General features: G+C 49.3%; 1 long non-coding RNA gene across 1 annotated transcript in view; it reads left to right on the top strand.

Annotated features, from left to right (window-relative positions):
* Nucleotides 1-16,226, top strand: part of LOC122466576 — a 45,178-nt gene that overhangs the window by 1,024 nt on the left and 27,928 nt on the right. The gene's annotated exons all lie outside the window — the stretch shown is intronic.

Genomic DNA, 16,226 nt, shown 5'->3' with positions numbered 1-16,226 from the left:
CTAGTCTCTTTGTATTTCAAAAGTGAAGAGAGGCCCCAGCTGAGATCAGGGTCCCCTAAGGGCTGTGCATAGGCAGAGTGTCAGTCATTGCCCCAGATTGCTCAGGGTCTAAACAGAGAAGATGACAGAGGGTGAAATGGGGAAAAGGAAGGATTTTTTCCCTCATTTTATAGACTGGGATGAGGCAGAGAGCTTAGCTGACTTGCCAAAGATGGCACAGAGTCAGGGATTGAATCCAGAGCTCCTGGGTTCCAAGCCAGTGCTTTGACCACCAGCCCTTGCTTCCTTTACAAAGATCAAAAAATACTGAGTGATGCAGAAGTGAGTGGAATGTGATTGGGGAGATCTGAACCTCCTCGGGGCCCTCCCAACTTCGCTAGTATCCAAGAACCCAAAGGTCTGCTGGACAGAGTGGAAGTTGCTCCCAAGAAGCTAACCAAAGATGTTGAGGCCTGGTCTACACTTAAAACTAAGGTCAACTAAGCTATATCGCTAAGGGCTGTGAAAATTTCACACCCTGCAACACGGTGAAGTCAATATAACCCCCACTGTAGACACAGCTAGGTCAACAGAAGAATTCTTCCATTGACCTGGTTACCACCTTTCGGAGAGGTGGAAAAACTATATCAATGAAAAAAAACCCCTCCGTTGATGTAGGTAGCATCTACAGTACAAATGCAGCTCTGTAGCTATGCCACTGTAGTGAAGACGTACCCTGAGGTGACTGGGTTGAGAATGCTCCTTTAATTCAATTGAACACTGGGGAGTAATGCGGGGAGTCAACATGGAGGCTGAATTCTTTGTTTCTTCCAGGCTTTTTTTCCAGATCAGGAGTGGGGGATTCATGAGTGGCTCAGTAGAGAAGAAAGCTCTGGTGGGAGTAGGCATGGAGATGGAAGTTCCTCTCCCACTCCAAGAGAGGGTGTCCTTTTCAGGCCAGGCTTTGGGGCAACGGGTCTGGGGAATTCATGATGGTGTCAGGCAACTTAGCACAGCTCTGACTGGGGCTTTCTGGATGCTGTCCATGTATTTATCTCTCAGGTCATTGTGCTAACAGTGCGGGGAGCCTGAGGACTGACTTAATTACAGCAACCCAATCTCTCACATCTCCACCGTCCATTGAAACTCGAACCCACCTTCATGTGCTCCCCCTTTCACAGAGAGCCTCCTATCAGGCATCTAAACAAACAAGTGGGTAAGACAGAAAGGAGCTTGTTTCCCAGGGCTGTGTCTGCGAGGGAGGAGTGGCAATTAATGCAGGAGGGACCGAGGTGAAACCCAACATCAAAGGCAAGAGGCTGTCAGCACATTTAACTTTAGAGAAACTCTTCTCCTAATAAAAAAGGAATGACCTCGTTACTGCGGACACTAACAGTTCCCAGGGGAACCCCAGAAGGCTGCTGCCTGCACTTTTAATATTCGCTTTACAAACAAATGGCAAACCTTGGAATTATTTCGGTGTTGTTCTTGGCAAGTCGTTACAATGTTGTGTCCTTATAAAAAATCATTGAAGAATTTATGTAGTGTGAGTTTACTTTTCATCGGCCTCTTTTCCTTCCTATCAGTCTCTCTCATGCTCCTGGAGTCTGAGTCATTGTCAGAAGGAATGGCAAACATGGAGGAAGGGGCATTTGCTGCTACTACAGTCCAGCAGGAGGCGCTGTATGAAATAGTGTACAGGCACAGGCTGTAGGAGAGCTCCTTGCTCCTGCAGTCCCAGCTGGAGGCGCTGTATGGACTGGTTTTGTAGCACAGGGTCAGTGGATTCATAGCTATTTTAGTCCCAGCTTCTCCAGGCAGGAACTACTGTAGCAGTGATGTCAGAAATGCTAGCTGTGACTTAATTTGCAGATACACCAGTCCTATATGAAAGCCAAAGGGAGAGAGAGGGTGGGCAGAGGGAGGGGGAGAAGGTTGCTGTTAATAGAAAGAGGACCTGAAAAGTAGGAGCACAGAATGATTCTATACAGTCAGCTAAATAACTCTAAATTATACTAGCTTTCTCTTCTCACCAATTAAACCTTTTCCCCAAATTACCATATTTTGAGTCACACAGAAGTCTTCTGGCATGCTTTCTTGGTGTTAAATTCTCGGGGTGATACACAGGAGTTACAGACAACAGTTTTGTTTCTTGTTGGCAGTATATGCATTGCACTGAAAGTATACCCTCTGGTCACATATCTTGAGCACTTGGACAATGACCCACAAACTTGCATGCACTTTCCCAGCATGCATGGATGAACAAACGTGGGCACACTCAGACACATATATGCACACACCGCAACACTCCGGTTCACACAGGCACATGTAAACACATTTGCATATCTATATACACAACACCTAGCTGCCTACCTGTGCTGATTTGCATGTGCGCACAGCCAGATGTATGTACCTCCATGCATACATATGAGTACATACATCCTCGATCACACAGGGTACTACACAGTACATGCATGCTGCCCACTACTGTACACATGCCACATGGCGGAATCAGAGATGCTGAAGCGTGGATCAAGCCAATGTGGAGGTCTTCCTGGGTGGTGCCATGACAGGGCTTTCAACTAAGAGACTGAAATCCTGCGTTCTATTCCCAATGCTGTTGTTAACTTGCTGTGTGACTGTATACAAGCCACTTAACTTATCTGTTTCAGAGTAGCAGCCCTGTTAGTCTGTATTCGCAAAAAGAAAAGGAGTACTTGTGGCACCTTAGAGACTAACCAATTTATTTGAGCATAAGCTTTCGTGAGCTATAGCCATAACTCACGAAAGCTTATGCTCAAATAAATTGGTTAGTCTCTAAGGTGCCACAAGTACTCCTTTTCTTTTAACTTATCTGTACCTCACTTTCCCTTCTATAAAAGGGATGATAACGCTCCTCTGCCTTGGGATGAAAAATTCTGTACTTTTTTCATATATGTTATTATATACTCAGCCTCTCTTCACCTCCGGATTGGGCCAAGGGAGCCCAAGGCTTTTGACTTTTAGTTTGAGGGCTCAGTCTACGGCCCATCTATTTCCTTGGGCTCTGGCACATGAGGCTGGGGTGGGAGAGAGGAGGAGATGGGGGTTCAGACTGGGCCAGGCCAGGTGTATGGATTACAGCTGGGCTGAGTCTGTTGGATTTATGATGGCTGGGTGTGTTCAGACGATGATGGTGGATACATTTTAGACATTCTAAATGAAATAAATAGCTGCCAGGAGTGAGGACTGGCAGACGGCCACACTCAAGTGTATGAAACTGGAGCCCCAGCTGTGAGCTGGGCTTTGCATCGATGAGCTAGGCAGGAGAGATGGGCCAAAGGGAGCCTTTTCATTCCCCGACCCTCCTCCTGATACATAACAGAGCAGGATCTTCCACTCCGAAGGATCTTCCACTCTGAAGTGCGTGCCAGCTGGGTCAGGTCTAAGGTCTGATCAAGCCCCCATCCAACTAGCACCCAGGATGCGACCAAAGAATCATAGAATCATAGAATATCAGGGTTGGAAGGGACCTCAGGAGGTCATCTAGTCCAACCCCCTGCTCAAAGCAGGACCAATCCCCAATTAAATCATCCCAGCCAGGGCTTTGTCAAGCCTGACCTTAAAAACTTCTAAGGAAGGAGATTCTACCACCTCCCTAGGTAAGGCATTCCAGTGTTTCACCATCCTTCTAGTGAAAAAGTTTTTCCTAATATCCAACCTAAATCTCCCCCACTGCAACTTGAGACCATTACTCCTTGTCCTGTCCTCTTCTACCACTGATAATAGTCTAGAACCATCCTCTCTGGAACCACCTCTCAGGTAGTTGAAAGCAGCTATCAAATCCCCCCTCATTCTTCTCTTCTGCAGACTAAACAATCCCAGTTCCCTCAGCCTCTCCTCATAAGTCATGTGTTCCAGACCCCTAATCATTTTTGTTGCCCTTTGCTGGACTCTCTCCAATTTATCCACATCCTTCTTGTAGTGTGGGGCCCAAAACTGGACACAGTACTCCAGATGAGGCCTCACCAATGTCGAATAGAGGGGGACGATCACGTCCCTCGATCTGCTCGCTATGCCCCTACTTATACATCCCAAAATGCCATTGGCCTTCTTGGCAACAAGGGCACTCTGCTGACTCATATCCAGCTTCTCGTCCACTGTAACCCCTAGGTCCTTTTCCGCAGAACTGCTGCCTAGCCATTCGGTCCCTAGTCTGTAGCGGTGCATTGGGTTCTTCCATCCTAAGTGCAGGACCCTGCACTTATCCTTATTGAACCTCATCAGATTTCTTTTGGCCCAATCCTCCAATTCGTCTAGGTCCCTCTGTATCCTATCCCTGCCCTCCAGCATATCTACCACTCCTCCTAGTTTAGTATCATCCGCAAATTTGCTGAGAGTGCAATCCACACCATCCTCCAGATCATTTATGAAGATATTGAACAAAACCGGCCCCAGGACCGACCCCTGGGGCACTCCACTTGACACCGGCTGCCAACTAGACCTGGAGCCATTGATCACTACCCGTTGAGCCCGACAATCTAGCCAACTCTCTACCCACCTTATAGTGCATTCATCCAGCCCATACTTCTTTAACTTGCTGACAAGAATACTGTGGGAGACCATGTCAAAAGCTTTGCTAAAGTCAAGAAACAATACATCCGCTGCTTTCCCTTCATCCACAGAACCAGTATTCTCATCATAGAAGGCAATTAGATTAGTCAGGCATGACCTTCCCTTGGTGAATCCATGCTGACTGTTCCTGATCACTTTCCTCTCATGTAAGTGCTTCAGGATTGATTCCTTGAGGACCTGCTCCATGATTTTTCCGGGGACTGAGGTGAGGCTGACTGGCCTGTAGTTCCCAGGATCCTCCTTCTTCCCTTTTTAAAAGATTGGCACTACATGAGCCTTTTTCCAGTCATCTGGGACTTCCCCCGTTCGCCATGAGTTTTCAAAGATAATGGCCAATGGCTCTGCAATCACAGCCGCCAATTCCTTTAGCACTCTCGGATGCAACGCGTCCGGCCCCATGGACTTGTGCACGTCCAGCTTTTCTAAATAGTCCCGAACCACCTCTTTCTCCACAGAGGGCTGGCCATCTACTCCCCATGCTGTGATGCCCAGTGCAGCAGTCTGGGAGCTGACCTTGTTCGTGAAGACAGAGGCAAAAAAAGCATTGAGTACATTAGCTTTTTCCACATCCTCTGTCACTAGGTTGCCTCCCTCATTCAGTAAGGGGCCCACACTTTCCTTGGCTTTCTTCTTGTTGCCAACATACCTGAAGAAACCCTTCTTGTTACTCTTGACATCTCTTGCTAGCTGCAGCTCCAGGTGCGATTTGGCCCTCCTGATTTCATTCCTACATGCCCGAGCAATATTTTTATACTCTTCCCTGGTCATATGTCCAACCTTCCACTTCTTGTAAGCTTCTTTTTTATGTTTAAGATCTGCTAGGATTTCACCGTTAAGCCAAGCTGGTCGCCTGCCATATTTACTCTTCTTTCTACACATCGGGATGGTTTGTCCCTGTAACCTCAACAGGGATTCCTTGAAATACAGCCAGCTCTCCTGGACTCCTTTCCCCTTCATGTTAGTCCCCCAGGGGATCCTACCCATCCGTTCCCTGAGGGAGTCGAAGTCTGCTTTCTTGAAGTCCAGGGTCCGTATCCTGCTGCTTACCTTTCTTCCCTGTGTCAGGATCCTGAACTCAACCAACTCATGGTCACTGCCTCCCAGATTCCCATCCACTTTTGCTTCCCCCACTAATTCTTCCCGGTTTGTGAGCAGCAGGTCAAAAAAAGCTCCCCCCCAGTTGGCTCGTCTAGCACTTGCACCAGGAAATTGTCCCTTACATTTTCCAAAAACTTCCTGGATTGTCTATGCATCACTGTATTGCTCTCCCAGCAGATATCAGGAAAATTAAAGTCACCCATGAGAACCAGGGTGTGCGATCTAGTAGCTTCTGCGAGTCGCCGGAAGAAAGCCTCATCCACCTCATCCCCCTGGTCCGGTGGTCTATAGCAGATTCCCACCACTACATCACTCTTGTTGCTCACACTTCTAAACTTAATCCAGAGACACTCAGGTTTTTCTGCAGTTTCGTACCGGAGCTCTGAGCAGTCATACTGCTCCCTTACATACAGTGCTACTCCCCCACCTTTTCTGTCCTGCCTGTCCTTCCTGAACAGTTTATAACCATCCATGACAGTACTCCAGTCATGTGAGTTATCCCACCAAGTCTCTGGTATTCCAATCACGTCTTAATTCCTTGACATCACCAGGACCTCCAGTTCTCCCTGCTTGGAAGAAGCTGCAAGGAGGACCCAACAACACATCCCTGCTTCCCATACCCAATCCACCATGAGCCATCCTTCCCTGTGCCAGCAGGTTGGCTCCATTGTTGGATGTGTAACTGGTACCACTTGCCTGTCTCTGCCCCCATCTCCTCTGCATAGTCACATCAGGGCAGTGCTTCACTCACAGACCCTCTGGAGAGCTCACGCCAGAAGCGGGCTGGACGAATGGCTTAGCAATAACGCTGTGTGCTCCCATGCCACCAGCTGGGGGTCAGGCTTTCAGGAGAAGGTGGGTTTTGTCTAATGGCACTAACACCCCTGCCAAGGACTCTCCATGGACTTCAGTGCAGGCATCCCAGCCAGGTGCAGGGACATGATCCACAGCATTAAAACAAAAGGAGGAGGAGTAAAGGGTAATCTGGAATTAAAATTAGTCTTCTACACAGGTGCAAAGGAGGCCTTGAGGCTTGGGCCTGGGATTCTGCTTGTTTCCAACTAGCCTATACAGGCCATGTGGCCAGTAGTGACCTCAGAGGATCCAGAGAAGGGGTTTGCGGAGGCTGAAGAAACCATACACTGGGTTATCTAAAAGCAAACGCCCCTTTATACTAGTGCACTCAGTGTGTCACCAGAGACACTCAGATCATGCCTATCACACATGCCTGGAGAACACAGAACACACACGCAGACTCTCAGCGCAATTCACACACGCAGGAACCAATGTACTATACCTGCCGGCCCATGCACGAAACTCCCAGGCCTGATGGGGAACTCGCAGCCATGCAACAATGGGCCTCATTCTCACTTATGCTAAGACCCCTTTGTGCTCCTCTTGCAAATTTAAGGGGGCTTAAAGGGAGAGAAATGGCCTCTGGGGAATCTCTCTGCACAGGGGGGATTCCCTGGCTGGTGGAGAGTGGTGTATATGGGCTCTGCACTGGCCCTGCTGTCAGTCATTGCCATAGAGGGAATGGCACGAGGTAGCTGGTGGCAGGAAGGGGCAGGTGGAAGGGAGGGGCGAGGCCAGAGTGTACCGCACTGTGGGGATTCTCAGCCACCTTGGGCCCCCGACGCATTTGGAAATGTCACCCTTGTCCTTGTTTCCCAGAGATCGCAATGACCCGATTGCCGTTTTTCACACAATTTCATATTTTTGACAGAAATATTTATCAGCACCATTGCCAACGTTTTTCACTGACTGAAAAATCTGTTTTTCTTTTTGTTTAAAAAAACCCCAAGATCAGCTCATGGGAAATGCTATGTAAAGCTGAGCATGTGCCAAGTGCTGCCCCCTGTTTGGGGAAAGGGTTCATTTTTGAAAAAAGGCCCTTTTTTTCACACCACCAGTGAAAAACATTTAGCGCCAAAACTCCGTGCCCAGCTGGAACGCTGCATGGTTCCTGGGAGCTGCAGCGCATCTTGTAGGCTTGGACTCAGACGGTGCTAATAAAGTAGGGTCTGATTTTCCATCACTGATTTTGTGAGAGTTTTGGCATTGACTTCAGTAGCAGGTCTGAGCCCTCAGTTGAGGAGTTATATAATGCAGGTACAGAAACAGTCCGTGAGCCTGCAAGTGCAGCCATAGAGGCAGAATCTAGTCCCCACACAGAGCCCATCTGACTTCACTGGAGCCATCCTGCATGCAGAAGGGACTGCCAGCACAGGCACAGCTGTATGCTGTGGTGGTGGGAGCCATGGAAATGCCTAGCTAGATAAGTAGGTACATAGGTGAGTGGCGCTGTCGCTGCATGACATTGGTTTCGGGGCCTCAGTTTTTCCCATGTGTAAAATGGGGCTTACCTCCCTGGTAAAGTGCTTTGGGATCTCTGGCTGCAGAGTGCTAGATTAGAGCCAGCTGTTATTACAGAGCGACAGATTGGGGCCAATTTCTCTCTCTTGTACCAATGCAAGGTTGGTGTTGGAATGGCGGCTGTTCCATGGGTGTAGCGTAAAGTTGAAGTCTCGTAGCCCTTGCACTGGTGTCCCAGTTCCCAGCCCTGAGCTGGCAGAGCTGGGCTTCGCAATTCAATGTCCCCAATGCCCCCTGCAATCTGGAGGGAGCCAGGTTGTAGTCTAAGAGGTGAAGTGAGACTGAGTGCAGGGTGTGCCTTTTAGCCATTGTTCAGCCATTGAAATGCATGACACCAAATCTGCTGCTGCTCAGCGTGCCAGATAAGCAAAGGTGCCGTTTATCAAGGTGCCTGTACAATGGAGCTGAATATACTCACCTGAGGCTGCTTGTTGAGCTGTTGTGGCACTTTCATTTACTCTGGCTGTCTGTCATGGTGTACGTGTGCTGACGCTGATTTACTCCCATTTCAACGCATTATGGAACTTCTAGTGCATGGCAGGAGGGTCCCCATGGCCGGTTAGTGTGTGGCACTCAGGTGTGTTATAGATTTACACACCAGCTTGCTGTGCACCAGCTCTCCATCCAGACAAGCGCTCAGATGCATACTGTGCCTGTGAGCACATAACCATTCTCAAGCGAATTCAGGAGCAGAAGCAGTCCCATGCCGTCAGTCAGACTCTCAGTTGTGATGCGTGAAAATGGGGACGTTGTTTTTGCCAACCCTCACTCCCAAATATTCACAGTTCGTCATGGGCCAACCTGCAGCCCAGAATGCTGCTTTACGTGCACCATCAGTCCTTGCCTCAATGAGCTTCCACACTAAGAAGGCAAGACAGACAAGGAAGGGAGGGGAGCCAGAAGCACAGTGAGGGTAAATACTACACTAATGGGGCAATATAAGCACTTACACTAGAGAAGCAGAGCCAGGAACAGAACCCAAGTTCCCGATTCCTAATCAAGTGCACTCTCTACTAGGCCATGCTGCCTTTCAAGTGAGAGCCTTCTTCTGTTAGAGTGTGTGTGTGTGTGTACATGCACACTAACACCCACACCCAGGACTGCACTGCAAAACTAGCCTTTTCCTAGGGGTTCGCTCCCACAACTGATAACTGAGGTTTGCCCGTTGTCCATGGCCGAGCTGAAGCAGTTTAGTGACAGGACAGACATTGGTCTCATGTGTAGGGAGCCTGCACGACCAGGCCCTTTGTTAGAAGGTTGGGGCCTGCAACCCTGCAGTTATCAAGTTACTTCGAAGTCTCGTGACACTTGCAGTGTCCCAGTTGCCAGACTGGAGCCTGCAGAACTAGGCCTCACCATTCAGAGGCCCCCGTCTCCCACCTCTGTAGTCTGGAGGGAGCCAGGTTGGTGGCCATTGCTGCTGTGCTGTGAGGGGAGGCATAGGAGAGGGTGTGAAGAGGAGAGGGGGAGAAGGGAAGAAGAGGCCATAGGAGGAAATGAGAGCAGCGATGGAGGAAGGGGAGAGGTTGTGCTGGGTCTTGAAGTTGATGCTGAAGAGGCTGTGGCTTGAGGCATTAGGCGGGTGGGGCCCAGAACAGAGCAGCAGGAGACCTGATCCAGTGCTGGCAATAGTCTGAGTCCTCCCAACCTGACGCAGGTGTAATCGGGAAAAGCCTTGAGCATTTCCAGGCTGCAGAGAGTGGCCTCTTTAACCCCATCCCTGGATCAGCGCTCCCCAGCTGGTGCACTGACCCCACCTGCGTTAAACACGTTCCTTGCGACTCCTCTCCTGCTCGGCCCGGTGCCTGCATCCCTCTCCTCATCCCTCTCCCCTGAAGCCCCCTGCTTGTGGGCTCCTTGATATTTTCCAGTCCTTTCCTAATGAGCACTGCAGAATTACAGCTAATTAAGGATGTAAATGATGCTGGAGAGCGAGGGGATGGGAAGGGGGGGTTGCTACTCGCTGTGTGCAACTCTGCAGTAAAGTGTCTCCTACCTCAGCAGAAAAGTTATCATGGGAGACAATGTCAACTTTATGGGAGGGGGAGGGCCCTTTCGCCCGCGCCAGCCCTGCCTGTAATCACGGCTGCCTCGCTTTTATGTGTCAACTCTGCAGATGCTGCTGCCCTGCCTCCCAAATGCTGCTTCGTCAGCTGGCACTTTTGCAGCGCCTTGGGTCTCTCGTGCTTTCCCTGCCGCTCTCCTCGTCTTGCATTCTGGGTAGAGAGGGGCTCAAAGATTCGGAGCCGGCTCTGGAAGACACCTGGGCCGCGATGGGGCTGGGGTTTGGTCCAGCTCAGTGTAATGACCAGGCCCGCTGAGGGATTCGGATCCGTTCCAAATGCCTCTGGCTGCTCGCAGGGATAGAGGTCTGATCTGTGAGCTGGGGTGGAGATCTGTGCTCAGGAAGGGGCCAGCGCCAGCTGCAGCGCTGCTGGGAACCAGGAGGCCTGCCAGGAGATTTGGAGAGAGGCCGATGCTGCGTCTGAATCTCACTCTGCGTCGGCCCTCACAGCAGCGCTGCCTCAAGGGAGAAGGGCTGGTTCCACTATCTTGGCAGAGATGGACGGTGGCGTTAGGAGGCGCTCCGCGGCCAGTGGCACACACTCGCAGCCAGAGCTGACGGCTTGCTCCACGTGGCCTGCAGATACATAAATAAATGGGCTGAGCACCCCAGGCCTGACCATTGCTCCGCTGTCTGTGCCCTGCTGTTATTCATCTGTCGCTGACTGTGGGGTGGACCAGGGCACAGGAGTCCTGGCCCTTTCAGGAGACAGCTGTCCCTTAAGGCTGGACCAGACATGAGGGGTGGGAGGCAACTCCCCTAGCACAGCACTTAGACTCTGGCTGACACCCTAAAGTAGCTCCATACCAGAGGCCAAATTCATCCCTGGCCTAACTCCACTGACTTGGGCCCTGGTGTCAGTGAGGGCCGCAGCTCAGCCACCCTGAGCTCAGAGGCCTTTTGCCCCTCTCCAGCCCCATGGACAATATTCTCCTCCATGCCCCTTTGTTTTGGAGCTAGCCAGCCTAGGGCTGTCGTGCAGGCTGGTGAGTGGGACCCTACTTTTCTCACGTGGGCGTGAGCATGCACCAGGCCTAGCGCTCTGGCCTGTGTATCCTGCAGCATGCAGAGACTGGGAGGTGTGAAGCCTGGGATTTATGCAGTCCTCTGCTCTGCAGGGAGCCCTGCGGCCATGAGCACCTGGGCACGCGGTTTCTTCATGCACTCTGACACTGGGAGCTGGCATTCTGGCAGCAGCACACGGGGATGAGGATCCTACAGCACTGAGCAGCTGTTTGAATTCATGCCAGCCTCACTGGGTCCTCCTGAGTTGCATTTCAAAGCGCTTGGAGTCCCTGTTGGTGTATTTCTCCACACATGGCCCAGCCAAATGAATTGTGAAGGCATGTTTGTCCTGGCCCTGAGTTCAGTCTGTCTGTCCTAGCGCGAGCAGGGCCGGACCCCTGATGGTCGAGCCAGGAAGCTCTCTGGTTGTCGTTGTGGGTTTCGTTGTTGTTGTTGTCTCCCCAGATCGCTGTGCAATATATTCCGATTTTTTTTCTTGTCATTAAGCTAGTGCCTGGGAGATGATGATGCAGTCCCTATGTGGGCCGCAGAAAGCACTTTGAGCCGTGCTGGAGTCGTGCTGGGTGGCTCTGATAGCAGAGCTAATGGGAGCGAATGGGATGCAACGAGCTGTTCTAATGACACCAGCCAGGGAAGAGACAACAGTAAGAATAAATAAATGTTAACTATTTTCCTCTGCCAGACATTTGCATCTATTGCCATTAAGTTCATTTAAATAAGAGAGAGAGGGAGAGAGAAGGGGAAACTTACTACCACTCTTCATAACGAGTATCTAAAAATAAATTAGGATGCTGGGATGCACTTAAGGCATTTTAAAAATAAGTCAGATTTTTTTCCCCTTCTTTTTTCTTGAAGTGTTGGAGGGTTTTAATTTGGGCCGAGTAATTTGGGTGCAAACGCTTGGGCGCCTTTCGTTGGGAAATTGGGAGGAATGCAAACAAGATTTCACTTCATTAAACAGGGGCAAACACTAGAGAAATTGCACTTACTTATGGAAATGACTTTTAAACATGAACAGCATTTACTTGCATTGCCTTGCGCTGAATTTTTTTTTCCAAAAGATTATACATGTGAATAATTCACTGCGGGCCAATTAGATGATGGCTTCATTTCTAACCTCTCACTTTCTTTCCACCACCCTGGCTATCTCCCTCATCACAATTTCAACCCACTTCCTGCCAAGAAAGATCAAATATTACACACTCACACCAGCTTCCTGAGAAATAGATGCAGAGAAAGTGTGAGGGAACAAAGATCAGGGACTGCCATCTAATCCCTGAGATGCTGGTGTAAAATAGGAGTAATGTCATTAAGTTTATTCCAGATTTACACTGTTGTTGCTGAGAGCAGAATCTGACCCACAGGCTTGAAATGGAAGGAAAGAAAGAGGGGATGACATGAAAGGGAAAAGGAGACAGTGGGGGAGAGACATGCATGCCAATCGCTGGCAACATCAGGCCTTGGTCTTAGACAAAGTGGTTTGGATTCATCTGGTTTAATTCCATTGGCTTCAGTGGGGTCACGTCAGGGATGTTGGAGTGGCAAAGCTCAGAATCATGCTCACTGAAGTGAGTGGGAGTGGCACAGGCAGATACAGGGGCAGAATCTGAACCAGAGGAGTGTGGAATTGAAGAGGAAAGGAAGAGAGAGGAGATGAGAGGGGAGTGAGGTGTCCCCTGGGCCTTTGGCATGGGGCCTTTGGTGAATGTTCCCTCTAGCAAGAAGGTTCACATGTACAGACAGTGCTCCAGGGGGTTCCCTGTATTTCTCCCTGTAACAGATCATATGAAAAATCACCTGTTCTGCACTCAGCACTGTCATTAACCTCTGTGCCTGGGGATTTTCCTGACTGGATATGGACAGCCAACATGCAGCGTTTGGTGCCACCAGGCTGTGATGAACCTTACGGGGTGTTTGGAGGATTGGATCTTCGTTTCCATCTTTGTCAGGGTGAGAGCAACCGCCTTGCATCCTTCTCCAGTGGATGCATTTCATCAGTCACTTGCCAGATTCAAATTAGCATTGGCAGAATCCAGGACTATAAACCCCAGTCACTATCTTACATGGGGTCCTTGAAGAGTCATCTTCAAAGTGCTTTACAAATGTCGATGGAGTGAGTCAGTGCCTATCCATTGCTCTAACTAAAATATACAATTCAAAGAATAAAATCCACCAAAAGCACAGTAACAAAGTGCATATTGAACTCTCCATGCAATATCTGTCTATCTATCTATCTGTCTAGTTTCTTACATGGCATTTCAATATGATTTTTAGGGCTTAGTGTGTGTTAAGTTAATACTGTTTCCAGTAATACATTAAAGTGCTCTAGGGAACTTTTAGTGTACACTAACAGGATCTACACGGGCCAGTTAGTGCACAACACATTGGTGTGCATTAGAATTCACTCCCCACTATCCGATAATACACATTACCGCCTCGTGGACACAAGCCCTTCTATATTTATTCAAGTTATATATGGTTCCAGTGTATCACAATAATAGTCACCCACCGTAGTAACAGTTACAACCCTAAGATTCCCACACTTGACCACTTATATCCCTCAACCTACCTGTTCTAAATGCCTAAAAGAAATGATGAATTTTGCAGCTTGTCTAGGAGAATTACACATCTGAGCTCTGGCAGACCACAGGGAACACTTAGTTCCTATGTTCCCTTCTTAGAAAACCCCCTGACAGCACCCTTTCCATTTCTAAGCAGGAGGCTGCCAAGCCCAGCACCTGCACTGATCCCCGCTGAAGGGGTATTGCCTGAGATTAGCTCAGCTGGAGATGATGCTTGATGGGTGCTCATGACACCACAATGAGATGAGTCTAGTCTGATCTCATCAGCTACATGTTACAAATACAAAGGTTAAGGCCAACATTTTCCAACACATCTATTTATTTTGCGTGCTTCCATTTTTGGGTGCTCAACCTGAATCCCCTAAGGCAGCTCAAAGTGTGCATAAAAAGCTAGCAGATGTCATTTGAAAATCTGTGCCTACGTGACTCAGCTAACATCACAAGGCAAGTTGGAACTAGGCTGGAGCTAGCTAAAGTGGGAGCTAGGTCAAGACTTGGTAGGACCAAGGCAGGTGCTCAGATCATCGCTCTCTCAAATCATCCCAGCTTGATAAGACTTCTTCTTCATGTCAGATCTCAGTGAAAAAAGTTATCTGGTGAGGCCCATCTTTTTTAAAGACAATGTGCCAACCAGAGACACTGCTGGTCTGAGCATCTCTTAAACGACCAAACCAGTTGAGTTTTGCATCACAGAGATTCATAGAGTCACAGTTTTGCATCACAGAGATTCAGGTTTAGGTTGGATATTAGGAAAAACTTTTTCACTAGGAAGGTGGTGAAGCACTGGAATGGGTTACCTAGGGAGGTGGTGGAATCTCCTTCCTTAGAGGTTTTTAAGGTCAGGCTTGACAAAACCCTGGCTGGGATGATTTAGTTGAGGATTGGTCCTGCTTTGAGCAGGGGGTTAAACTAGATGACCTCCTGAGGTCCCTTCCAACCCTAATCTGTGATTCTATGATCTAGTCTGATCTCCTTTAAAACAGAGGCCATAGGACTTCCCGCAAAATAATTCCTGGAGCACATCCTAGTTAATGACCCTACCAGGGACAGGTTGAGGGGAATGGATTGTTGTACTGAACTGGATGCTGGTTTTTCTTCTTGTCTAGAAAAGATAAAGAAGGTGTGTGTTGTGAGAGAAAATATGGCAGAAGCGTCAGCAAATATGGAAATCTCAGACTTCTCTTTATCCTGGACTAGATCCCACAAAAGGATCGCCATGGGCATAGCCATATGAACCCTTTGGCAGGGTCTAGCCCCCAGATTCCACATGGCAAGCTCCTCTGCTCATCTCACCCTTTCCTCAGACCTGGTCCAGACTCATCTGAGAAGAAGCCATTTGTCCAGGTGGCTTCTTCCTCTTCTAGGCTCATTCCCAGTAGGATGGGTGATTAGGTGGAAATAAGGGAAGCTCAAACCAAACCTTTCTGGAAGCTCAGAATAGTTTGCTTATATGTGTCTATTGTTGCCTGTACACACCCATCTATCTCTCTTTCCGTCTGTCCCTCACTTAGGTACCTGAGCTCTGCACTGAGGCCTGGCTAGTCCTCACTCTGTCTGGAAGCAGAAAGGATGAAACATCACCAAGTGAGGCTGCCCTTGTGGATACAGGCAGCACGACCTAGAGGTCTGAGCATCAGGCCAATTCCAGTCACTCCTGAGTCCCACCCCTGGACCTGCCACCGACTCACTGTCTGACCTTGGACAAATTCACTTCCCCACTCTGGGTTTCAGTGTCCCCATCTTTGACCTGGGATAAAGACACCCCCGCCCCCACAAACACAGGGTGTGGTGATGGCTAAAGCCCACCCTGCTCCGAACGACGTCAACAACAAAACTCCTGGGGGCAGTTGGTGTCTCTCTAGCACTTTGACAGTGCAAAGCGCTATCTGACTGCTGAGTGTTGTTACTCCCGGCCTGGCTACAGAAGGGGTAACTGGAAGCTTGCAGGAAGGCCTGTGCTAAGACGCTTCCAGTCCTATTTTACAGAAGCAGGAGGTTCAGATACATAGAGTGTCCATCCCAGGCCTCTCCTGGGCAGGTCCAGTATACACAAAGTGGAGGCCTCAGGATGTGAACTCCTTTCCGGTTGCTAGAAAGATCCCTTCCCTCACTGCTAGGAATAGAATCACAGTCCTGAAAGTGCAGCACGAGACTTTTCCATTAACCCCTTTTCTGTGTGGCTTGCTGGGCGACTCCCGGGTCCTGCCTGCACTGTGGTTTCTGCTGCGCTAAGGGACAACAAAGTTATCCCCTGCCATGCTTAAAACACACGTCAGTGCTGCTGTGTCAATGGGACCAGCCAGTATCCAAAGCATGTTCCTGAATGGTGCCACTGTCTTACAAAAATCCAAGGCACAAATTCAGAGTGGAAGGAAGCCTGAGCTCATGGGCCATACACCTTTCTGGCCCCTCTTCTCACACCTGCTGACACATTCCCTCGGGATGGATCCCTTTGGCGATAGCATAGCTCGGGGACACTGCGTGCT

Source organism: Chelonia mydas, chromosome 7, assembly GCF_015237465.2.
Source record: "Chelonia mydas isolate rCheMyd1 chromosome 7, rCheMyd1.pri.v2, whole genome shotgun sequence".
In the NCBI taxonomy this organism is placed as follows: domain Eukaryota; kingdom Metazoa; phylum Chordata; order Testudines; family Cheloniidae; genus Chelonia; species Chelonia mydas.
Note: the sequence above shows the minus strand (reverse complement) of the source record. Positions and strands in the feature narration are given on the sequence as shown.